This window comes from Lactuca sativa, chromosome 8 (assembly GCF_002870075.4).
Source record: "Lactuca sativa cultivar Salinas chromosome 8, Lsat_Salinas_v11, whole genome shotgun sequence".
NCBI classification, from domain to species: domain Eukaryota; kingdom Viridiplantae; phylum Streptophyta; class Magnoliopsida; order Asterales; family Asteraceae; genus Lactuca; species Lactuca sativa.
The window spans coordinates 96,632,724-96,660,397 of NC_056630.2; the positions used below are offsets into that span (position 1 = coordinate 96,632,724).

The window sequence follows — 27,674 nt, forward strand, 5'->3', positions numbered from 1 at the left end:
TTGTCAAACACTCATATAAAAAATAAAAGTTACAACTTTCAGCTATCAACTACACGCTACCAACTTTTATTTTCGCTAAATATGCCCTATATTGTTATAATTCATTTGGTTGATTACTTCAGAATGATTGTCAAAAAACACAGTGTTGGAAGCTTATGCTTAGACTTACCACAATCACAAAATAATAAATAGTTATTTCACAGAACGATCAAGTCCGAAATCCGGGATAGTATTCTAAAATATTGTGTTCCACAATAAATAGTTGTTTTGCGAAAAACTTAAATGGATGATGAATTGTACAAAAAACCTTTTAACCATACATATGAAATTATAATTTATACAGATATACAATATAATCATCTGTTATAATTAAAAAATATTAAATACAAACCCCTAGCTACCCAAACTTAAATAGTGAGTCTCTTTATTAACATCTTTGATACTCCATGGTTTACTTTTACTCGATATATTTTTTGCTATTTAGCTATTTATTTAATTCTTAAATCAGTTATTTAATTATGAATGCATCCATTTAAAATGCCACGCCATCTACGCTCCTGGTCTTCTTTCCGATTTCCCCGTCGTTCATCGGCCAAGATATATGAGCCGAGCGGCTGTTCGAATAATAAATTAGTAGTATGGATTATGGGGTGCGAATGTATTTTCCCCACAGAATATCAATGGATGGGGTGTAGCCCAAAATGCGGTCTTCCTCGATTGATGGAATATTTAGCAATGCTTCAAAGTCCAACTTCCCGGCGACAGCACAGATGCCGGGACCCGGGACCCACCACATGTATGGCCTACAGTTACTGTGGTGTACTCAGTTTGATCCCATTTCCTCCGCCATCCTCCCGACCCAATCACGTTCTTCCACGTTGTCATTCTACCCTAATTCTACCAATACCCTCTCGACAACACCAATCCCTTGTTCCCAATCTCTTTTCTAAGCATCTGTTTAGGTAAATCTTGAGTTAAAATCGAAAACAAATCAAGATGATGTTTCATTCGTTAATCTTGCTCCCCCACCACATGATATCTTTGATTAATCATGATACGGGCATAAACGACAAGCAACTAGTGGAGAACATAAACATGGCGGTGGTGTGGTGGGGTGGAGTTAAGAACGCAACCACAAAGCAGATTCGTCATCTTTCTTCTATAAAATGGAAGATTTTCGTGTCTGGGTTTATCTTTCTATATTCCATGTATAACACAATTAACTCAACCATGATTGAAAGATACAATAGCTAAGGAGTCTGTAACTAATTGTGTTTCGATCAAGAAATGATTTTGCAAAAGTTGTTTACTTTATTTCATGATTATCGTGTTCTTGCTGCTAACAAGTGAGGAGAAAAGATGGAGTTTGGTTGAAATCTGACAGAAGAGAGTGAGCACACGCAGAGGCAATTGTATAGAGAGACTATATTGGACTTATGCGTGTGCTCACTTCTCTTGCTGTCAGCCTCCCTTTACTTCTTTCTCCTTTCACATGTCTTCTGTTCTATGTGTTGTTTATGCTACAGAATGTATCATATGGGTTTTGCTTATTTTATGTATTTTTTCATGTTAATGGGAACTGGGAAAGCATGGAAAACTGTAGAAGGTGCAGAGAAGATGGACACCTGGCTACTGGGATATATATCTATCTATCAAAAATACTTGAAAAAAGCTGCAACTTTCTGATGACTATAGTTACACCACACCTACACCTCCACATTCTTTAATATTGTTCTTATCCCTCTTTCTCTACAAAATATCTTTTTCTTGGCTTCTTGCAACATTAAATAGTTTCAGAATGGCAAGATCTATAAGATCAAGAACAATAGGTACAAAATGGATCGGATCATACCCATCCGCAGGTTCTTTTCCTATTGCTAAATTTATACTATTTATGATTGATTGGTTATTTATATAATTTGTTTCTAACTGTTGTTCTTTCTTACTGATTTACATTATAATAATATTTATCCGACCTGGGAGTTGGAGTGCTACAAACCTGTACTTTTTGTTGAAGGAGAGGACGAAATGAGATTTTATTTAAATCATTAGCAAGGTACTTCCTCGTCATTCCTTATTAATCATTATTGTTATTGTCTTAAGTACACTTTAACCGTTTTCTTTCCCTTTCCCCAAAAAAATTTAAATTTTCCATTTTAGGGTTTCCTCCTCCTATCCCCATACTTTCTTCTGCGTTCTTCTAATTTTTTGCATAAATCATGGCTGAGTATTTGACTTTTTCTCCCTTAATCTCATTATTATCGATTTTAGATCCTATTTCTCCTACGGATCTGATGGATTTCACTTTTATATAGTATATTTTTGAGAAAAGGTGAAATATTAATTATGCAAGCATGATGTGGTTAGGCACCTCTCATCAGGGTTTTTTTTTTTTCGTAATTTTTTGTAGGCACACGCACTGAAATACACAGATAGCGAGAGATCACTGTGTTATATGTACATATATTCGATGTGGGTTTTGATTTTCAGGTAACATGATAGTATGTAAGCAGATATAGTGAAGTCTTTGCCTTCTCAGAGAGGCATCAAATCAAAGAAATTTTTTCAGGTTAGATAGTTTGTACATGTTTTCTTAAGCAGTTTATTTGGGGTTCATAAAATATATTCAACTTTCTACTTTTTCTTAACCATCTCCCTGGAGTGTTATTAGGTTTTAGCAACACTTTAGTTTACACATATTGGTGCCTATCATAATATCGGTTAATGCTTTTTAACCACTTCGTGTGTTACTATGCTGATTGATTTGTGTAGAAAGTTTGTGTTGGTTAGTATCTTGCTAGTCATGGATCATGAATTCTATAATCAAGTCATCCATAGATACAAATTGTCTGCTAGGTGAGTTGTTGATGAATACATGTTTGTGCTTTAATTAGAATGGCATATATTTCTATATGAATATTATTACAAGTTCAAGAAACTAGGAAACTCACAAATTCTCTTACTACTCACTTGTCTAGTTATGCTACTACTGCTGGCAATAAAGTTTAGGAATAAAGAGACGAATCACATGCTATTTGGTTATTTTTTGTTTAGCAGATGTGTTAGTGTTGCACATAATCAATAGTTGTCACATGGGACTTAATGTTATCTGATTAGCACATCTTGGTAGTTGTGTCTTCTTTGTAGGGACAATAAAAATCATATGATCATATCTGATCAAGAATATGCAATAAAATTTATATTCTTTTTGTTGGTTTTCCAATAGGAATCATAGGTCGAATGTTTTGGACAAATTGGCCTAAGAACCTAATTGAAGCTGTTGATAACATGTAATTTGTTGTTTTCTTTGCACTAGCTAGCTGCTTGCTATTGGTTCCAATGCAATGTTTGCTGTTATAAAAATCTGATTGAGAACATGCATTTTGCATTCAGGTTTGTAAATTCTAGAAAACGAGTGAGATGGTCCTCGAGAATATAGGTGTGGCCATTCATCTTTTAATTAGAAAAGTATCTACATTATCCATTAAAACACATATATTTTCTAAGGATTACATCTTAATTACACCTAGGTTCAGAATTGTAGCTCATGGAAATAACAAAACACTTATCTAAGCAACCATATTATCTAATGTTTAAGGGTGTTAGATACACACTTAAACTAATTATTGTGACTTGCAATCACAAATAATTAGCTACTAGTGTTTTGGAGAAATTATTATGGTTTTGAATTGTTGAGTACATTGAATTTATGTTGGCTTTATATAAAATAACATAGAGAAGTTCTAGTTTAGGTTTGGCTTAAACATAAATCTTGATATCAACCCAATGAAAATATTTCAGATAATCTTTTATTGCTTTTCCACAATGTTCTAAAAGTTCTTCACATGTGAGCATAAGTTCACTTCTAGATGTTGCTTGATACATGTGTAAGCAACATATTCTTTATGATCATGTGAGAACTAAAATGTTGATAGTTATATTAGTTTAATGAAATTTACTTTTCTGAATGACATACCATCTTATTGTTCCATTCTTCCCCACTTATCTTTCTAAACACTTGGTGATGTTTGGATGCGCTTTTGAATAGTAAGAAGTAGATAATCAACTAAGAATAATAAGAATTAATATTTGGTTCAATATATATTGTTTATATTGCTTCTCTTAATTCAACTTGTAATAGTTATCTAAATAGTTTAAAATGTTTGACAAATCTTGATTATTTGAGGATTTTATATATATATATATATATATATATATATATATATATACACACACACACACACACACACACACACACACATACACACACATGTATATAAGAGTAAAATAATGGTATGCAACACTACCATTTGATAAGCAGAAGTAGGTTGCCTAAAAATTATATGAACACTTGAAGTTACAATACTAAGATAATCATTCTTACTATGCAAATTTAAACATCCTTCATAATACACCAGGGGATTTGTAATTCTATGCATCTTATCTATCCCACATATATTAATGTATATATTTATGTACTCTTAGACCTTACTTGGGTTTTGTATAGCCCTACCCATTGCCCATGCCCATGTTGTCTTTAGTCTAAAGATTAATTGAAGTTGTATAAAAATTGGATAATTATGCCAAATTACATGGTATTTAAGCGATCGTTAGCTTAACCTCTCTTATATCCATTGCTTAATCCTTGACTCTTATCTTTCTTCCTGGAATGTATATCAATTTTGAATGATTATTCCAAATTACATGGTATTAGAGTCATCATTTTCTTAACCTCTCTCCTATCCCTTGCTTAATCCACACATCTCTCATTTTTTTGGCCCTAATTGCTTTACATGGACGCCATCCCCTAAAAAGCAGTTAGAATAACCAATATCAAAGTCTTCATCCCATCAACCTTTGGTCTTAATGAGCTTAATTATGATGCATGTTAGTAGCTTTTTGAAACTCATTGCATGAGCTTTGAATATCTTGGTCGCCTTGAAAGTCCCATTGATGATGATTTTGAAGAAGGGAATGTCTACAATTTCGATTTTGGACAACCTCATAAATATATTTAGCTATGCAGTTATCGCGGTCTAAAATCTTATAACGGTCACTTGGCGTGATTTAAAATAGCGGTTCTCGCGGTGGGATATCGGTGAGATAGCGGTTTATATATATATATATATATATATATATATATATATATATATATATATATATATATATATATATATATATATATATATATATATATATATATATATATATATATATATATAAGAACAAAGAGATAAAATGTAAAACCAGACAACCAAATTAAAAAAGTCCAAATATCAAATTGTCAAATGTACAGCAATAGAAGTCGTCGATAGTATAGAGGGAAGTACCGAAAATAAATGATATTGGGAAAATAAATGACATTAGGCTAAGAATATTACAGATATTGGGCTGATCCACATGAAAAAAGAAATTTTTTTAAAAAAATCAGCAAAAAAGTCCAATAACGTGAATAGCGGGATAAAAAGGAGATCTCGGTTTTGAAATCGCGGTGAAGTTGCGCCCTATATCGCCGAGAATCTCGGAACCGCTATTTGTAACCGCAATTTTACATACCCCTGCCAAACGCTATCCCACCGAGATCTCGGTGAGATCTCGACGCAATTAACTGCCCAGATATTTAGAGATAACGCGACGCCTCAACCCAATGCTTACCCAATCAAAACTTGGTATTTAAAACTTCATACAATGCGACGCCTCAACCCTTACATACAAGACCCTTCTTCAACTCCTCAATGCCACTTGCAAGCTCTTTTTTTTTTTTTTTAACTGCTAACACACGTACCCACTAAATCTACTACTAAACTATTTCATTGTCCACAACAGGACTTGAACCCTCAACCCCTTAAGGGAGGGACGCCTTTCTAACTCCTTGGTATTGCTAGGCCAAAGGCCCTTTGGTCACTTGCATGCTCTTGATGATCATAATTGATGAAAATTCTGGATTGATGAATACACTTCTCTTATTACTAATGGTACTTGGATACTTGTTTCTTGGCCTTCATATGTCAACATTATCGAGGCTATTTGGATTTTCAGAAAGAAACTTGGTGACAATGGTTCTTTTGATTGCTACAAGGCTTGTTTGATTACTAGTAGGAAGAGTCAAGAACGGACATTTTTTGTTATGAGACTTTTAGCTAGGTTTCACAACCGGCCACCATTCACAATGTTGTTAGTCTTGTTTTCTTTTGCAATTAGTCGATTCACTACGTGGACGTTGAGAATTATTTTATTTATTTTGTTATTTTTTCATGAGGTGAGATTGTGCATATGCATCAACCACCTAGCTTTGTGGATGCAATGTAGCTTGAATATGTGTACCTTCTTTGCAAATTTCTCTATGGTCTTAAGCAAGCCCCCATGCCTAGGTTTCTGGATGCAATGTAGCTTGAATTTGTGTACCTTCTTTGCAAATCTCTTTATGGGTTTAAGCAAACCCATTATGCGTAGTTTGATTGAATTGTTCACTACTCAAATCATCTTGGGTTTGAACATTATGATGTATATCATCTCTATTTATCTGTCATCATGGCCCATCAGTTTCCTATCTCCTTTATGTGGATGATATCTTCTTTACTATCTATTCAACAACAACGCTTCATTATATTACCCGGTCTCTAAGCATTCAATTTGCTATAACCGATCTCAAGCCATTAAACCACTTCATATGGATTTATACACTCTACAATTTGTTCTAATCATATTATGTTCTTGTTATAATGTCAAGTAAGAGTACGATTTTAATTATCCATATGAGCTAGATCAAGGGTATTAAATGCATCTATGGATCTAGCTCATATGGATAATTGAAATCTTGCTCTTATTTGACATAAAGGTTAAACTTGGCACTTGATGTCCCTTTAGATCTCATTTTGAATCGCAGTATTGTTGAGACCCTCCATAATCAAACTTTTACCAGGTTAGATCTTCGATATGTTATTTAACAGATTTGTATCTATATGCATGATATGTGGGAACCTCACTTTAGAGCTCTTAAGCGGATTTGTCTTTACCTACGCGACACACTTTGGATGTTGGTCCTTAAAATTCTTCCTCCCGGACTATTAGTCTAATAGCCTACTCTTATGGTGCTTGGGGATGCCCTTCCATGCGTCACTTTACTTCTACCTTTCTTTTTGTTTTTTCTATTATTATTTATTATTTTTTAGCTTGGAAGTTGAGTATCATGAGTTGCCAATGTTGTTGTTTAGACATGTTGAGTATCATGAGTTGCCAATGTTGTTGCTTAGACATGTTGGCCTCAAAATCTTCTTCATGATCACTATATTTGGTTGCTAAACCACCATTGTGCAATGTGACAATGTAAGGTGTTGTTTGTTTTTTCTGAGGTAAAATGTATACAGTCCGCGGACTACATATGCAGACGTTTGTAGTAGATGAGGTGGACCAAACGTCTGCAGTCTGAAAGAAGAAGTCTGTTTGTTGTCTAATATTTCTAACATCTTCAGACTACTACAATAAACTAAAATCTAATTAAACTGATTTAAAAAAAAAACTTAAAAGAGTTTTCAATAACTTTATGACTTTATTATAGATAATTAACAAATGTAGATAAACTTTTATTAATTATTGTATAAAAAGTGAATAAAATTGTATGAATCAACATATATATTTCATAAAACCAACAAATTTTGGTTGCAAAGTTATACCTAAACATTGTAATTAGGGATAATTAACAAATGTAGATAAATTTTTATGTGTTATTATATAAAAAGTGAAAATAAAATTATACGATTTAATGTATATATTTGATAAAAACCAACAAACTTTTGTTGCAAAGTTATACATAAACATTATAATTATGGATAAAAGAATTTAACACATAAAATGAATGGAAATAAACTTTGATCTTAAATAAAAATTTTCATTTTACTTTTTCAAACAAATCAATTAACAACTGAGCATAAATATTTTTCCCATAAAATGAATGATATTGCATTAAATAATGTTTTATAAAATTTGACATAAAAAATATAATTAAGATAATATTAAGATTTTTTTCATATCTATATAAACAACTCCAACAACCATTATTGTAATTAAATCTTTATTTATAAATTTATCACAAAAGTCATAATTGTGTCTTCAAACTTTTTTTCTTTAATTATTGTAACTTATTTTTTTCAAATTGTTTATCATAGATAAAGTTAGAATAAATCTAAGTTAAAAAAAAAAAACAAAGATATGTGTTTTTTAGGCTAGAAGAACTCCAAAAAGATCTGTAGACAAAAAACAAAAAACATCTAAGTGATGGTTATCTCTTTGAAAATTTTCTTTAGCATCAGTGAATGAGATTGATATTTACTTTGTTCGTGACAAATTAGCCACTTCATGTTCTTCTTGTTCAACCAATCATTGTAGGATGCTGACATCTTTACCAAAGTCCTCTCTTGACTCATTATGGATTTTCGGTCCAGTTTTAATGTTCAATTTTTAGCCAATATCCCATCTTCAAAATGTAGGGTAATATATATATATATATATATATATATATATATATATATATATATATATATATATATATATATATATATATATGGCCTTAGTTAGGTTGTGAATAGCCCGACCCATGGCTCGTACCCTTGTTGTATTTATTTTGAAGTCTAATGGAATGTGGATTACTATTGGGTAATTATTCCAAATTACAACATCTACTACGTTTGCATACTTTGAAGCAACATGATCTGCTTCTATAAAAGGTTAAAATCCATCTGACCCATATTGTCTTGTTTATTTGTTGTAAAGTCGATAAAGCATAAGTACTTGTGTTTGTGTCTATTGTACATGTGAATGCAAATATACATGTACATTCCAATGTATAGACACCTTTACACCGTCATCCTTCTTGGATTATGCCACTAGCCAAAGCTATTTCAGTTCCAAATTACAACATCTACTACATTTACATACTTTAAAACAACATGAACTATCTGCTTCTTCAAAAGGTTAAAACTCCATCTGATCGATGTTGTCTTTGTTATTTATCATAATAGTCAATAAAGCATAAATAATTGTGGTTGTGTTTATGTTAATTTATTGCACATGTGGATGCAAATATACATGTACATTCCAATGTATAGACACCTTTCCACCATCATCCTTCTTCTTGGTTCATGCTAGCACTTGCCAATGCTTTTTCAGTTTCACAGATGTGCTTATCAAAAATTTCCATATTTATTCAATTATAATCCCTTTTGCTCTGTATAAATGTTGGTCTCTGGGCTGGAACATCTTCATTAATTACTTTTATCTTTGCTTTCCTCTTGCAGATTTTTACTCTTTGTTCTCTCATAGCTTTATCTTATCATGAAATGAAAGCCTTTACCAAAAGTTTCTTTTACTGCTTCAATCTTACATAAAAATTACTGGGTTGCACAATTTGAAATTGTCCATATAATGACTTTTAGCCTGCCTAGTTATATAGAATGAACAAAATTGAGCTTTTCAGTATTAGCTTAACCTTAACTTCCCATACACTGGCACTAAAAGTATCCAGTAATGTTTCTCGCATAACATCAGCTAAGAAGCAACTAAAATGTAGTTAGGTTTGGTTGTAGCATCAGATTTTGCTCCTCTGAATAAAATTTATCTTAGTTTGTAACATAATTCATGGTCCTTTTTTACTTGTTTTCTCTAGTTCCATAGTCCTATTTTTGGAGTAATTATGCTTGCTGGATGAATGTCGTTTGTGCATAGGGTAGGCTAGACAATGGCCATCGTAATCAGGTAAATGAAGCATATTATATAATGCTCAAAGTGATAAATGTTTACCCAAAACTTGTATGTCCCATGGGCTTATATGTCTTTGATTTATCAATTATGTGATCATGTAGTACTAATCATAGTTCAATTTATGTTTGGCTAACCTCTTTTTCTAACAATACCTGTGATTTTTGACACTTTGGTTTGTTGGCCTGCTCATTTGAAACTCAACACAGTATCATTGAATGTAATGTTGAATCTGTGTAAAAATGCTGATAGTTATATAGAATTTTGTGTGTAAGAGTGTATTTACTTATACTAGGTGTTTTGCCCACTTAATTAACATTTTGTCACCGAATCACCATTTACTGTTTATAACCTTCAGGAATTGGACTAGTTTTTCAAGGCAATGAGTATCATGTCAAGACCTTGGAGTTTTATAAAAGACTCTTGAGTTATATATTCGATTCTGTTGTGTCTAGCTCTTTCTTGTGGTAAATAAATTATGAGGCGTTTCGGTTTATAACATTTATACTCACAAAAAAATGGGAAGCTATTAAAAATAACAAAAATGTGTATATATATACCTTAGATGTTTAATTTGTAATTAGAACATATATAAGACTCTAGTCAACAGTAAAGATCACTGAGTAGCAATTTCACAATAACACAATAACAGAAACAATTAATGTAGAGACGAGAGCGAACAATTAATTTAGAGGTCATTAAGAAACATAGATATATCAACGTAGAGATCATTGAATGGCAATTTCACAATAACACAAACAGTTAATGCAGAGATGAGATGTGAAGAGGCCTCCATTTCAAAAACAAGTGTTGGGCTTTATTAAGCCTAAATGAGAATAAGGTTTTAAGATTATATATATATATATATATATATATATATATATATATATATATATATATATATATATATATATATATATATCTTAACAGCTAGACTTTAATGAAAAACAACAAAAAGTTGGAATTACATGGTACAATACAATGGATTTTCAACCCAAGAGTTCCAAATCAAGTTCCTACTCTATTTCGCTCTACTCTTAATCCATAAAAAGGCTAAAGCCTTGACATCATAGGCTAACGCTAACAGACTTTTGACCTTAATATTGGTGTTGAAGATCACGTCGTTTCTATATTTCCATATAGTCCATAAGAGTGTTCTTGATATCGCTTCTAAGGTGTCTAAAGACCTATTTCCCACTTTTAGAGTAGAGTTTACCCCCAACAAGTATTCTAAGGAGTTCATTGAGGCAGGAAAATCTTTCCACCAAGTCTGTATATGCCCTTGAATCTCCGGTGTCTTGGAACAATTCTTAAATATGTGTATCTCGTTCTCTTCGAAAGCATTGCATAAAGGATAGAAGGTGTTAGGAATGTTTACTCCTCTCCATGCAAGATTTAATCTTGTGGACAATTTGCCAAGTCTCACCCGCCATATGAAGATATTTATTTTCCCTGGAACCACCTTGGACCAAATGGTTGGCAAGTTCGTACTCTCAAGTAGTTGAATGTCAATTTCCTTTCTCAGAGTAGAGACCGTATACTCCCTTCCTCCATTAAGACTCCATCCCCAATCATTTGTGATAATAGTATCCATGTGCCAACATTCCTATAAAAAAGATTATTTAATCTAACTTGTATTGTTCTAAATCGATGTTGACTTTGCTAATTCTTCTCTAAACTGTTTCCTATTAGAGCAAGAAATTGACACGCCCAGACAACCATGAATCCCATATATAGTAGTGATTATGTTTTTCCAGATCAAATTCATGTTGCCTCTAAACCTCCACCGTCATTTCGAAAGAAGTGCAGGGTTGAAAGCTCTTAAGCTTCCAATTCCCAAACCACCAAGATCTTTGGAGTTTATCGTTTTCCCCCATGCAATCCAAGTGATACCCTTGTTACCTGAAGTATTTCTCCAAAGGAACGCGTTACGGATACTTTCAAGTTTTACAATAACGTTTTTGGGAACTTTATAAATGGAGAAAAGGTAGGAACCAAGGCTACCAAGAACGGACCTAACAAACGTCAATCGACCACCAATGGAGAGAGTTCTAGTTTTCCATATTGAAAGTTTTTTGTTAAGTTTGTCCACAAGCGGGATCCACGTGCTAACTTTACTCGGGTTTCCACCCATCGGCAAGCCGAGGTAAGAGAACGGAAGGTCAACTACAAGACACTTGTACCACCTCGTCATGAAGAGACCTCCCTAGATGGGACACCAACACTCAATAACTTGCTTTATGTAAGTTGACTTTTAGGCCGGATGCTAAATGGAAACAGGCGAGGATTCTTTTTAGGTTTTTAGCATTATTCCTAGACCATTTTCCCAAGAAGATCGCATCATCGGCATACTGGAAAAGGGATATAGTAGGTCCAAAATTAAACATAGCAATCCCCTCAAAATACCATTGTCAGTAGCCTCATCTAAAACCACTTTCATACCCTCAACAACGATGATGTAAAGACACGGGGAGAGAGGATCTCCTTGTCTCACACCTTTTTCCATGAAAACTCCTTGGTAAGGGATCCATTGACAAGAACCGAGACACTGGACGAGGAAAGAATGAACCTTATCCAAAATGCATTGTTCAAAATCCCATAATAGTTAAGTGGCTATTAATAATGAACAATGAGATATACCAAATCTTACGATGAAACCTAAGATATTCATAAAATACAATAACAATTCTGTTAAAATGAATATGAACGGCATCATGTTATTTTTGTTTATTTGTTTTTATATTTTATTCCTTTTTATTCATTTTTGTACATTATAATAATATATATTCGAGTTCGGAGTTCTTTGTAGACGTATGTATGTTTTGTTGGAGAGGAGGAAATAAGATTTTCTTGAAATCATGTAAAGTACTACCTCATCACCTCTTAGGGCATCTCCAATCCACCCCCAAACTTCATTTCTTTTCCTATTTATTCTCCATTATTTTCCAACCCTATCCCATTTTTACCTCCATTTTTAGAGATATGAATAGTATTTCCCCATATATGCGGGAATACTATTCATATTTTCAAAAATAAAAATGGAGTTTGGTTGCCAATTTTAATCCCTTTCATTTTTATTTTATATATTTCTAGTTTATTTTATTTATGAAATATAATTTAAATGCAATATTTAATATTTATAATATCATGTTATATACTAATTTATATTAATTAATCATAAATATAGAGTTTAATTAGTATAACGATGTATTTGACAATATATATAAGTTATAAAAATTGAATATTCTAATAATATATTTTTTTAAGTAAAAAATGAGATAGAAAATGAAATAGAGTTTAAACACAATTTACTTAATTTTAATCCATTTACGAGGAAAAAATGGAGATGGAATGAAGATGGTGTTAACCGCTACTTTTTTCCGTTCCCCAAAAATTTTAAAATTTTATTTTTAGCCTTTTAGGGTTTTCTTCTCCAGTTGACCAGTTCTCTCGGATATCCCCCATTTTCTTCCGCCTTCTTCTAGATTTTTGGCATAAATCTTCTGAGTAGTTGATTTTTTGCACCTAAAGTCGTTCTTATCGATTTAGATTCTATTCCTCTTCTGGATCTGATGGGATATCACATTTTTAGTATTTTTCTGAGAAAAGGTGAAATAATGTGTAAGCATGATATGGTTTGTTCGTCATCAGGGTGTTTTCCGTATATATGAAGTGTATAACTTTTTGTAGGTACAAGAGATCATATCAGTGATATGGGTTTGATTTTCAAGTACGATAGTGTGTAAGAAGTCGTTCTTTTCATATATCTCAGGTATCAGATCAAAGAAAGAGTTTCAGGTTAGTATGTACCTGTTTTCTTTAAGTACTTTATTTGGGGTTTATCAAATATATTTTACTTTGTACTTTACCGTGACCTATTTCTCAAATATCTCCTTATGATACTTTTAGGTTTTAATAACAAAATTCTTTAAAAAGGGAGTATAATTTTGTTAAAATTCCTTCTTACAATATAGCTGCCTGTATATCAAGCTCATTGAACACTTGGTATATTACAATGATGATTGCTCTATATTTGTTCGAGAGCCTAGACTATATAAATTACTCCTCAATAGTCAATAATTAGGTTTGGTTTGAGTTGGAGAAAATTGTACTTAAAAAGTAGACATCTCTAATTTTTTTTAACTAATGACGATTTTAATGACCCTAATTAGTGCACTTAGTTGATTCAATGCTCCTACTACGATGCTATCTCATTTTCGTTAGCATGCTGGTTGAGTCATTCTATCATAACCCTAATTTGGAACATTTGTTCTAATTTAATGGATGCTCCAAATTAGGGTTATGAAGTTATGATAGAACGAGTAAGCTAACGAAAATGAGATAGCAAGAAAATTGAATCAACTAAGTGTATTAGGGTCATTAAAATCGTCATTAGTTAACTAAAATTAAAGATGTCTACTTTAAAATGCTGGTATCTTATAATTTAGTCGTTCATAGATACATATTTTTTGCTACACGGGTTCTTGCTTGCTTGTATGCAATATTAATTAGATGGCATAATTGATTATGATAGTTTATCTGATGGTTTACATGCTCTATACCATGGGAATAAAGAGTCAAATCACATGTTATTAGATTATTTTGATTAAGCATTCATGTTAGTGCTGCATACAATTGATAGTTATCAAAGTTGGACAGTATATAATTTGATAAGCACACCAGGTCTACCCCACTTTCCATATGCCAAACCTCACTATGATTCATGGCCTATAAGTTGTAAAAAAATTTGTATGAAAAAGACAAACAAGATTTGAAATTGTACTTGAGAATATAGTTGTCCTTCATCTTAATTTTAGTTAATTAAGTACAATATGCATTTGAAAGACAATTCTATTGGATGATATCTTTATTGGTGTTTGAGTACGTATATGCCTAAATTGGTTATATATTGGTACTTGCAATCACAAATCAAAATGATTAGGTTTTAATCATTGATTATTTTAACATTGATTACATTGGTTGGCCATACATAAAACTATCATGCGAAGTCCCAAGTTTAGGTTTTTGTTTAAGCATAAACCTTTATATAAGCCCCAACAAGTTTTAAGGTCAATATCTTCATTTACTTTTTCTGCACAATATTTTCAAAAAGTGCTCTGCACATCTAGGGCAGATAACTTAGCTTCTAGTGATTGATCGCCTAAGTGTGTATTAAGCAAAAACATAAGGCGCTCAGTTTAGTATGTAAAGTATAATTAATTTCAGTTTACAAGAACATGTATTTTTAGACCATATATATTATATATAGTGTATGTTTAGAATCTTGTGTTATATTAAATTGTACATGTACATATGATTGTTCATAGTCTTGTTCTTTTGGAGTGTACAATGCTCGAATCTTGTTCTTGTCTAGTGTCTAATGAATTACAATCATCAGTAGGCATAGTGGAAAAGCTTCACTCCTTTGGGTGTTCCCAAAACTCTTATACATTAGATGCTGTTTACGTCTTAGTTCTTTTATGCAGTCATTTCTCTTATCATGAGAAGAAACCTTTTACCTTTATTAATCAAACCCGTTATTAAATTCCTTGAGTTACTAACATCACTGGTTGGCAATTTGGAATCTGTGAACACAATGACTTAGATTTTGCTTATCCAAATAAATTTAATCTTTTTTTTTTTGTAACAAAATTCTTTGTTCTTGCATGTACTATGTGCTTTTACTTGTTTTTCTTGTTTCATATTCCTAATTTTGGAGTAATAATGCTCGGTGAATGTGTAGGAAGTATTATGTGTCATTCACTCAAATATGGATACAAAGTATAAGTGAGATATTTTTTTAATAGCATTATGTTTAAAAAGCAACAGCATTATGTTTAAAAGGCTATTGACCCACTAACAAAAATCGCCAAAACAGGGACATGCAGTACATGAAGGGGAGAACGAAGAAACAAGTTACAAGGGATTCATGGAAACAAAGTGGGTTAATTTACAAGTATGCCGGTATACGACTAGATCCAAACAAGAAATAATCTGGTTGATATAAAAATGGTTTGCTGAAATTTTGTCGAGTGAGAAAGATTATGTTAGGTTTTTGAAAGACAATTTTTTTCCAAGTGGCAAATCAGCAATTTTCTAGTACCATTTATGTTAAAAGCATATATATAGGGCTTCCTTTATATTTAGAAGCTCAATTAGATTACATATACTGAGTGGATACTAAAAATTCTGTATATGATATTGGGACTATTTTATTATGTAACCAATGGGCTTCAAGATCAAAGACTATTTGAAGTAGGGTTATACCCTAATCTTGTGAATCATGTAATCTCATTGGATTCTTTATTCATTGCCTTCAAAATTTACAATTATATGTATGGCATTATAAAGAAGATTGCATTTTTGATATGTGAGGCTAATTAATAAAACTTTAAAATGCAGAATCTACTAAAAATAAATGTTGGTCACTGAATTGTACTTCTCAAAACACAATTGTTCAATCAGTCAAACATGAATGTGAAGGTAAACTATGTAAATACCCAAGAAAAGCTGAAGAATTATAATATATTTATATGGTTTTGAGGTTAATTTGATCATGAATAAACAAAACTATGGTAGCAAAAGACCTTCCCTAGATGACATGAGTCCATATGTTACCAAAAAGCAATCTGTCTATCTGTCAGTTTACTCACATGACCTTTTAGCTATGGAATGAGACTTGATACCATATACAGATTCGAATTCATGTATTTTAAGTTGGTAGTTTTTGTCTACAGGAAATAATATAACCTCAATTATTTGTATTATATTGTACATGTGTTGCAATATGTCGGATTCATAACATTTGTCAATCATGGTTGATTTTTTTTGTCTTTGAACTTTGACATGTGGCAGCACATTTTAGCACTTTTATTCGTAAGTAGTAGCGAAAAAGAAAAGATGAATTGAATGATCAATTTTTGTAGTTGCCTAAAATCAAGATTTGTACTCATATTTTCTTGATTTTTTGTTCTTGATTATGTCATCCGGTTAATACGGCACTATGTCATGTTTAAGATTTTTAAGCATTTCTTGTTTGGTTTTCTTTTTCTATCGTTAAATTGTTCAAAAACGTCATTATAATAAATTTACTCTATTCAGTTGATCATTATCCAGATTGATTCTTTATTTCCAGTTTTAAATTGGAACACAAGGTCTTGATCATGTAAAGCTTTAAAACTAACTTCCCATTTAGGAAATATATATTGTCTTGAAATAATAGACGTTGGAAGTATGATATCTGAATTTTAGTTTTATGGTAAATGGTGGTTCATGTACAAAGTCAATATATGAAACTTATTATGTATTTAATATATTGTATGCTTATCCTTCAAGTAGATTTGCAGTTTAAAAAAAAATTAAATGGCAGAAATAGGCAGAAATAAATAGCGCGATTGTTGGGTGTAGGGGATGTCGTTATAGTCACTAAAAGAAAGTAGAAAAGTCGTCTGTTTTTCTACAAAAGTTTTAGAGGAACACAAATATGTTGGAATTTCCTACAAAGTTTCAAAACAATTCCAAGGTAAAATGAGAAACATGTTTTAATTTTCGTTTTTAGATTATATTGTATCGGAAATACTTCAGAAGTTCCTATACACGGCTTCGAAGGAAACAAATACTCCAAAAGAAAAAAACATGCAGCACACAATATTCGATTACAAGTCTTTTGAATTCTATTAATTCTTTTGGAAATCCCTCGAGTCTCTACACATTTTCGAGGATAATAAGTATCCCAAAGAAAAAAAAAAGACTTGTCTTTAGATACAGCTCCACAAACATTTTACTAGGTCCAAGTGCACAACACTAAATATGAAAAGAAACATGTTTTTAATTTACTCGGAAATCCTTCGATATTATAAATTATTTTTAATAATATTAACTTTATTTTTATATTCTCATCTTTATTATTATTATTATTATTATTATTATTATTATTATTATTATTATTATTATTATTATTATTATCACACATACACACATATTAAAGCAAAACGAATTTCAACTTCAAACACTACTAGAAACTAAGGTATCAATAATGGAATTAACAGTCGAAAAAAACGGTGTCGTTAATTTTTAGGATTGGTAATGACACAAATTCCTCAAGGAACCTCAAGATTCCGTCCTTGTTCGTCACTAATTTTTGTAAATGAACAATTTTCTATTTTAAGATGTTGAATCTATCTTTATTCCATAACAACAGTTCACTAATATAATTCAAATATTATACCCCAAAATCAAAACATTAACATTAAACTTCTAAAATTGTAACACCCGTCACATGAACCTATTTGAAATACCCTTTAGTTAAAACTTAAAAAAATATTTTCATGAGTTTTAGTTTGCGGAAAACCGTCCCAAAGTTTAAATCAAATGTTTTTCAAAGTTCAAAAACAGATAATTGTCCCAATTACAAATTTTCAAAGAGTAAATTACACGAATTGTCCCTATGGTTTTGGGTAATTTGCATGTTTGATCTCTAACTTGTTTTTTAACTCGGAAGGTCCCTACTGTTTGTTTTTGCTGCGCGTTTGGTCCCAGTTTTACCTAAAAGACTATTTTGCCATTGATTTTTTTAATTTATTTAAATAAATACACCCCCAACCTCACTTCCACCTCACCTTACCTTACCTTACATACCCCACCTATTTAAATAAATTAAAAAATCAAGGGCAAATAGTCTTTATAGGTAAGACAGAGACCAAGTGCGCAACAAAAAACAAACTGTAGGGACCTTCCAAGTTAAAAAAAAGTTAGGGACCAAACGTGAACATTACTCAAAACCATAGGGACCATTCGTGTAATTTACTCAAATTTAAATAATTAGTTGTTTAATAAAGACATTTCTTGGGATAGTGTTACAATAGATATCAAAACCAAGGTTTAAGAAGACATTACGAACTAAAGGTCTTATAAATATCCTAGCTTATGAGTCTTCCAACCTTCTAACAATATCTATTAACCTAAAAAAGTTTATCAACAAGTGGGTTAAGTTATACGAGCCTAGTGAGTACGATCCCAGGGCAAGACATTATGGGCGCTGTATGAATGAACACTTTGATTCATACACCAATGCGCAACCCGTACCTTCTCAAAACAACAAAATCATCAATTATCAATTTGAGGCAAAAACATATCTTTTAACAAAGTACATTGTCATTTATAACAATTTCCATACAAATTTCACTGTCAAACAAACAATTCCACATGAGTATACCTTGAGTAGTACCCTTTAATAATCAAAATCCAAAATAAAAGTAGTTAAACAAATAAATAATCGTGTGAGCTAAAACAAGATAGAAATCTAGTTTACTAAATTCAATGTTTCCAAAACATCCAAAAGAGCATAAATACCGTCTCAAATTCAAAATGTAAACATAACAAAAGGGTTTCATATACCCATAAGGTTTTCTTAAAACATTTATATTTCCAAAAAAAAGATAAGTAAGTCCCAAAAGATAAAAAAAAGGGGTAAAACAAAATCAATCCCAAATAAGTAAGATGCAATGCATGCAATACTCCCAACCTCTTGTCAATCTCAAAGTCCAGTTCACAACAAACGTCGGATGTTCAGTTGTCATGATAGATAATCAACTTTTGCACTTATATCCGACAACAAAATAATGATGATCGGGTATGAAGAACGCACAACAGACGCAATTGTTAAGTCGCCCTTACACCTACAAACAAGGAACTAGGGGTCATCCAACATAGGCCACACGAGGGGTAGTAAGCTTCTACTCATGTACATGAGGATTATCTAGAAATCTACTCATAAAAAAATAATAAGCAACAAACAATTGTCCACTGGCTACCTAGGAGCACAAAGTCGCACCCATTCTTACATGATATGCATGTATGCAATAAGTGGGATGCTAAAATATCTTTTACCAAACTAAGCATTTTTAGCTTTATATCAACCAAAAGCATTTTTGAAAATATATTTTTATGAATTCACAAATAACCCCTATATAGGAAACTAGCAATCAAGTATATGTTATATAGTTTCAAAACACAAAAAATAATAATAAGGGATATGTACTCTCAGTAACTCACAATGAAAACAAAAAGGGCGATCGTACCCATAATACTAAAGAATAAGTTTAACCCTCTACAAATAAGCCCATTTCTCAAAACATGCCCTTAGTTCAAAAAGGGCGTCCCCGAATAATAAACTATCATAACTAGAAAACAAAACATACATTATAATAATAGTTTCCAATTAATATACATATGTATAACATAACATAAAAGGGAAAACACATGTAAGATACTTGTGACATCCCCAAATTCACAGTCATTTTAAAAATTTTATTTATGCTTATTTAAAAATCAGAGCACCCTTTTTGAAAAGAAGTATTGCGGAATTTGTTCCCAGAAAACATGATAAATATATTAGCAAAGCATTTATGAAGAAATGTATTTTGTTTATATTAAAACTTTGGGATGTCATTGTTAATACATAAACATAAGCATAATAGACCTTACAGTCATTTATACTAGTGATTTACATCTCCTTTAATCTCTCAGTGCAATGTGTCGGCGTATCGATATCTGTGATACAAATAAACTGAGTGGGTCAGGTTGGAAAACCTGGTGAGTACATAGGGTTTTCAACCCACAATAATATAATTAATTTGTTTCTTCACATAATTCATGTCAAACAATTAACCTGATAACCCATCCCCATTTTCTTCATTTAATCTTCCCTAAAGATTTATCGTAAGGGTCATCTCCTACATCATATTTACCTGTCACCTCCTTACATCGCATTTCCATATATGTTCATTCCTAAGGATTTTTCCTAAGGATCATCGCCTACATCGCATAGACAGTACTGATTCGGGGATTACTCCCCCAATACGTGTCCAATAAGAGTTTGGGCATCATCACATGAATACGTAGTTACAACATCGCCTGAACTCATATTTCAAAGTAAGGGTTAGAGTATCATCGCATGAATACGTAATTACAACATCGCCTGAACTCGTAATTCATCACCTACATGTTATGAGCCAGCTGGTGTTTTCACATGACTGTCTAGAATAGTCCGTGGTCGCCATCTATACTCTGGTAGATGACTACATCACTACATTGCAACATCATCGGTCAAGATTATGGCATCTACTCACATCTCACATCATATATCTGTCATCACCTAGTTATCATCACCTTTCTCTCATTACCCGTTGCTACCCATTATATATTTATAAAAATACATATACTGTTTAAATAACGTAAACATGTATAAATCGTTCATCTCGCATAGATATTAGGAACACATATAATATGCACATATAGCACATAATTTATATTAAATACTTCATATCTATATGTAAGATGAAAGTAACTGTGCCCTCACTTGTTAAAGTAATGACTCGAAATTTGGACAGCGTTTCGCTTCTAACAATTGTCTTTTCCTTCGACGAAACCTAACATTATTATTGCTAAGTTTAGTCTAATATTTATTACAGCTATTTACGAGCAATATTGTTTTATAAGTGTTAAAAAATACTTTTCAACTACTATGTACATAGAGGGGCCAAACATGAAACACCAGAGGGCATGACCATTTTGGCATTTAAGCTGTTCTGAAATCCAACAACCCTAAGTGACCTTTCAAACCAGATTCCTCATACCGAGAGTAGTTAAAAGATATTATAATAACACTTTTTATAATACTTATATTGTTTATAGTTTCATAATAACGATATTAAATTTAAACATAAGCTATACTTAAAGTAAGGTAACCAAAACTTATTTATAAGAGGGTTTGGTTAGGAACCGGGCTCTGCAGGGGCAGAACTTCGTCGCTGAATCCTTCTAAAAAAGATTCTTGCAGCGCTTCAACGCTCACCTTATTATACTAAAACTACAGAAAGAGAAGTCGAATCATGAGGGACCAAAATGATCGAGGGATAAAAAGAGAAAGACTCTTGAATCAAGAGAATGGTGCAAGAATATATGAGAGCCTAGATGCACTTATTTATAGTAATTGAATTTTCAAAAAAAAACCATCTATAGTTACTTAATGACCTTATAATTTTTAAAATGACTAAACACTGCTTTTATAATACTATTTTAAATAGATTTAACGATATCTGTACCAAACTAATGTCGAAAGTACTCAACACTAGTTTTATAACGACCGCATCACCTATACCTTTCTAATGATATATATATATATATATATATATATATATATATATATATATATATATATATATATATATGTATACATATATATGATTTATATTTTATTTTAATACATATATACGCTATTATAATTTATAACTCGTTCATACGAACACCGTTTTTGACGTTCTTTATAACCAAGTGTAGCTATCGATGAGATCTACAACTTTCGTTTAGACTCTGTCGGCTAATTTTGACTTTATTTTTTCGTCCATATTTTATAAAATTAAATGATTTTATAAAAAATCATAACTCTCTCGTACGGACTCTGTTTTCGACATTCTTTTTCTCAAAATTATTATTTTAAAGAGTACTATGATTTTCTTTTTGGTGGCTTTAGCTAAAACTCAACCATTCTCTTCGTATTTTTTACGTCATACATTCGTTGTGCGCGGCCAACTTTTATATCTTATAAAAATCATATCTAATTAATACGAAGTCAGATTTCTCCGAAATTTATATTTCCGGGATCGGGAAGACATGTACTTTCTATATATATATATATATATATATATATATATATATATATATATATATATATATATATATATATATATATATATATATATATATATATGTTTTAGGCACTTATTTTTACGATTTACGGACGATTCGGCTGATTTTTCCTATTTTATTATATGATAATAATCATGAAACACATAATATTAATATAATCCTTCTTTATTACGTCAAATAGGCTACAATTGTTGACCCTAAGTATTACTGTGGTTAAGATTATTTATCCTAGGTAATCTTCTATAAAAAAATTCATTTTGTACGCTTGTTATACCTTAAATTGACTAGCCCGAACCTGCGGGTGTTACATACTCATTATGGGGACAAATGTTCCAAGGAAAATATACTCACCTTAAGTCCTAAGCTTGAAGCACCAAAGATCTTCTAAGTTGAGCTATGTCACTTCCAAATCCATCCTTCTCAAATCAGTCACTTAATATCATTCCAAGGTGTCAGAAGACTATAATATCCCGCTATGGTCACTTAACATTCTAAGCTCAAATTACCCCAAGATGTCCTAATGTGGATCATAGTGGCAAAAGGGAACAAAAGGAATGAACCAAACATGAGACACAAACATAATACAAAGTTGAAAGTTGGACATGACAGAAAGCACATCACAGCCCCTCACAGGATGCGTCACAAACCATGTGGCAGAAAACCTAATCTAGTTTTTGTTTCTAATTTAGCCATCCTATTTCAAAACAACTTCAAAATCACACCAAATGACTCCAGTGACTTTCACCTGGAGTTAAAACAACTTAAATGATTACAAGGAAGGATCCCTAAGTGGTTTATTTTTTTATATTAAACATTAAACATCCAGAGTTTTTAAAAATCAATGAGAACCCAAACTCCAAAAGTGAATGAAATTCTTCATAGGACTAACTGATTTGATTCTGTATATACTAACATATATCAAAACCATTTTTGTGACGAATAATGTGTTATGTAAACTTGAAACTTGAAGTATAAAATGATACATAAACCTAACATTTTAATGAACTTTTACAAACCATTTGAACACTAATTATGACACCAAATAAGCATATTACTTCCTAATTCCTGAAAGAATGCTTAAATACCAAAAGTAGACAAGTGGATACGTTCAATGTCGGAATTTAAGCTTGGAACATAGTTTCATAATCAACAACGTTAAAATTCTGAAATTAAAGTAAAGTTTTACTCAACATTTCGTAATCTCACAATGTGGTAACGATTTTCAATGCATCATATATTAGAATGGAAGTAGATAATCTAAGCGCAACATCAAACTCGTATCATCGTTTGGAACCATAAGTCTTTACCTAGAACACTTAGGGTTTGAAAATACCTAAATCATAATATGAAAGCTAACATTGTATCAAACACTACAAATCTCACCATTATTCATGAATTAACAAATAGATTATAGATTTGAAGTTAAGTACATCACTAAGCATAAATCAAACTAATAACAAGACAATGAACACTAAATTCGGATTTCACCATTAGAGGTTAACGAAACCCATAAAAAAACTCCAATCTCATAAATCTCACAATCATTTGATGGTTAGGGCTTGGAGACAGTTCACGGAATGAAAACAAATCACTAGTTTCACATTAACACCACAATTTAACCAAGAAATTTGGATTGCACAACCCACAAACTCCTAGAACGAATTTGAGGGAAATGGGGAAGAAAACTACCATTTTGATGAAAAAATGTTGAAGATATTTGAGCAATGATTCATCTAGAAGTTCTGATCATCAAAACACCAAGAATTCTTAGGGAAAAATTGATTATGAAGGTGGAAGAGAGGTTGGACTCAAGTGGGTAAATATTAATATATCATTTAGTTAATAGAATCATACTTTCAAATTCAAAAGAAAAAAAAGAACTATAAAAAAGTAAAAGCAACTATAACCAAGTTTACACCGAACTAAACATCATGTCATATCATTAATTAATTGAAACATACTTTCAACTTGAAAAAAAAACTATATAAAATGAATAATAGCAACATATTTTCAACATAGACAGTTATATTAACCGAGATATAGTTGTTCTAAATATAATATTTTGAATATATACAACTATTATCAACTTATTAGCATGTTATTATACAAATGTAGATCTTGAGTTATACTTAGGATTCTATATATATGTTGTGTGTGATATAGTTCCGAACTTATATTCGGAAGTTGTATATGTTAATCTATAAAGTATGTTGCTATTGTTGGTTTTATGTCAAGATAAAACTTGGTATGATATATGTTGTTATTGTTAGTTTTATGACAAGATAAAACTTGATATGTTATATGATGTTGTTGTTATTGGTTTTATGTCAAGATAAAGCCTGGTTTTACTTCAAGTTATAGTTGTTATACTGCCTAAATGATATATGAAGTTAGGAGTAATGTTTAAAAGCATAGTCTGGTAACTTAGGGTTTTAGAAAAGAAAATGATTTTGTTGTTAGAGCTATATGAAGTCGTCGAAGTCTACATGAGTAATTGTATTCATCAACTAAGATTGGGGATCTTAGCGGAAATCCTTTGAAATGTAATCGTTAATCCCGTGTGAGCGAGGAAGTCGTGTATAATTAGTATACGAGTTAACCACCCCACTTGTGATTCTTAGCTACAGTCAACCATAAGCAAATGAAGAACTATCATTTTACTTGTTATTGTTCCGGCGTCGATGAAGCGTACGGTGTTGTTCTCATGGAAATCATGAGTGTATTGTTTCTCATGGAAATCATGAGTGTGTTTTATCAAAGGTATTGTGTGGTAGCAGCAGTTACAGGCTCATGGTAGCAAATTGTTAGAAACATTATACTTTGTTGTATACAAGTATTAATGTGAAGTATAAGTTTCCCCCTACTTATACCTTAGGCTCAAGAAATGTTTAGGTATAACACTTAATTGATAAGTAAACTATTATACCTAATATATATATATATATATATATATATATATATATATATATATATATATATACTCAATGTTGGAGAGTCAAAATGATACTTTCAAACTATACTTTTGAACTTGGAAAATGTATTATTTTTATATGGAGTCAAAACTTATGGATTCACCAACTTTATGTTGACGTATCTTAAATGTATGTATTCGAACAGGAGAAGTTTTACTATTACCTTTTTGTTCATTAAGAATTATGCTATAGTCGGATATTATGTAATAGGTTCTAGAAAAACAGTTATGTAACTTTCAATTATCAATACATGTATTATTTTCTTTAGTACTGTTCAATGTGTGTTATATAACTGTGATACAAAGAATGATGTTACACCACCCGGTGTTTCCGCCGACGGTCGGGGTGTGACACAAAATAATTTATTACACCACGGAAACATCATATAAACTAGACATAATCAAAATTCATAGGTTAGAATACATACATTTAGTGTTACAATCGTATGTAGCATTCTTGAATCCTCATATCTACTTCATAAAGCTAGCACCAAAATTGTGGTTGCCTCTAATGGCTCACATCCAAACTCTATATACTAACAAATGTTCTAGAGAGATAAAGATAAAGAGAGAGAGAGAGAGAGAGAGAGAGAGAGAGAGAGGATGAAATTTTCGGCTTTTGCTTCCTTAAAAGGTTAGAGCCAAAATCCTTAGCATACAACCCTATCTATAGGTGCTAGGTTACCAAGATAACCCTTAATTTGAATATTAAAATATTCATATTTAGTCCGATATCCCTATTAGCTACAGGAGGCTTGCACAACATTTTTGGACCTCTCCCAAAACCATCCATCAAAGGAGGGTTATAGAAGTGCTTCATTTGCTCAACTATTGAACAATTTAATTCAACCATTGTACCTTTAATTAATTATAATTAATTTAAAATTAATTTATCATTAATTTTGATTAGTTCTAAATTACATCTAATCATTTACTAATTAATTTCTTAATCATATAATATATTAATAAAACGTTTCCACATTCTCCTGATATCATTCCTAGATATTTATTATTACGAGGGTAACCCAAAAAGGATTTTGCTTTTGTTCACAAGATTATACCAATTTAGTTAAGACATTAGAGACCTTAATCTAACAGTCTCCCACTTGGATAAGTCGTCAACTACAATTGAAATTATAGTCTCCGAATTAGAAATTTATGTGTTATTGATTTCGATACAAATATGAAAACCACATCCCGTATCAAGGATTTAAGGATTAGAAATTTATGTGTTATTGATTTCGATACAGTAAATACCAGATGAAGAACCAAACACTTTGCCCTTTCCTTCTCTCACCTATTGAAATTATTTTGGGCAACTTCTCTTCCAATGCACCCTTTTGGCCATAGTGAAAGAAAATGGACTCTTTCGGATCACTGACAGGAGGGACATCATAGCTGTTTTTCCATTTCCACTTGGGTTGGGCTAACAATTTCCTTTTCTTCCCTTTAACTTGATGAATGGTAGGACAGAGCACTTGAAACACTAGGAAGATGATATTTCTTCGTTCATGATTTAGTTTTTTGCAAAATGTTATGGAGTTGCATTAACGGTGTTTCTGTGTTGTTCAAATGATAAGTCAAAATGAACTGATTATAATAACTAGGAAAAGAGTTGAGAACCATATCAATGGCCAAGTCCTTGTCAAAATTCATATTAAGCTTTTCTGGCCTCTCCACATGTCTCTACATTTTTTGCACAAGAGCAAACACATATTCTCCTTCTTTTATTTTACACACCATTAGAGCTTTAACAACCTCATAATGTTCTTGCCTAGCTATCTTGTGAAAAATTTGACCAAGAGCTTGATTCATTTCGTATGGCAATATTCCTTATAGGAATTTTAATGATTTGGTGCCATAGTACTAATCATGATGCAAGCAACGGTTGTGACATCGTCAATATGTTTATTATTAATAGTAATTTCTTCTGTAATAGTAGTAGTAGTAGTGTCTTTTTCTAAGATTAGGGTATCGAGAACATACTCTTTGTTATCATACCGAAGATTCATTTTCAAGTTGCACATCCAGTCTATGTAGTTTGGACCAGTGAGCTTTTCCTTTGACGAGATTGAAAAAAGAATGGAGTTTGAACTTGGAGGGTTGGGAGGAGGAGGACGAAGATCACTATTTCTAGAAATCTATTATAAGAAAGAACATTTTAGTTAGTTGATTTCAATCCCTAATATTTTAACCCAAATTTAATATGTAAAACTATGATCCATATTTTCAATTCGAACAA

At 31.6% G+C, this 27,674-nt stretch overlaps 1 long non-coding RNA gene across 1 annotated transcript; it reads left to right on the forward strand.

The window, feature by feature from the left end:
* Window positions 1-674: 674 nt before the first annotated feature.
* On the forward strand, window positions 675-16,063 carry LOC111893579 (uncharacterized). Its single transcript, XR_002850909.3, has 4 exons — window positions 675-2,056; window positions 2,411-2,569; window positions 13,444-13,551; window positions 15,632-16,063. It is a non-coding gene; the product is annotated as an uncharacterized LOC111893579 (long non-coding RNA).
* The last annotated feature ends 11,611 nt before the right edge of the window (window positions 16,064-27,674 follow it).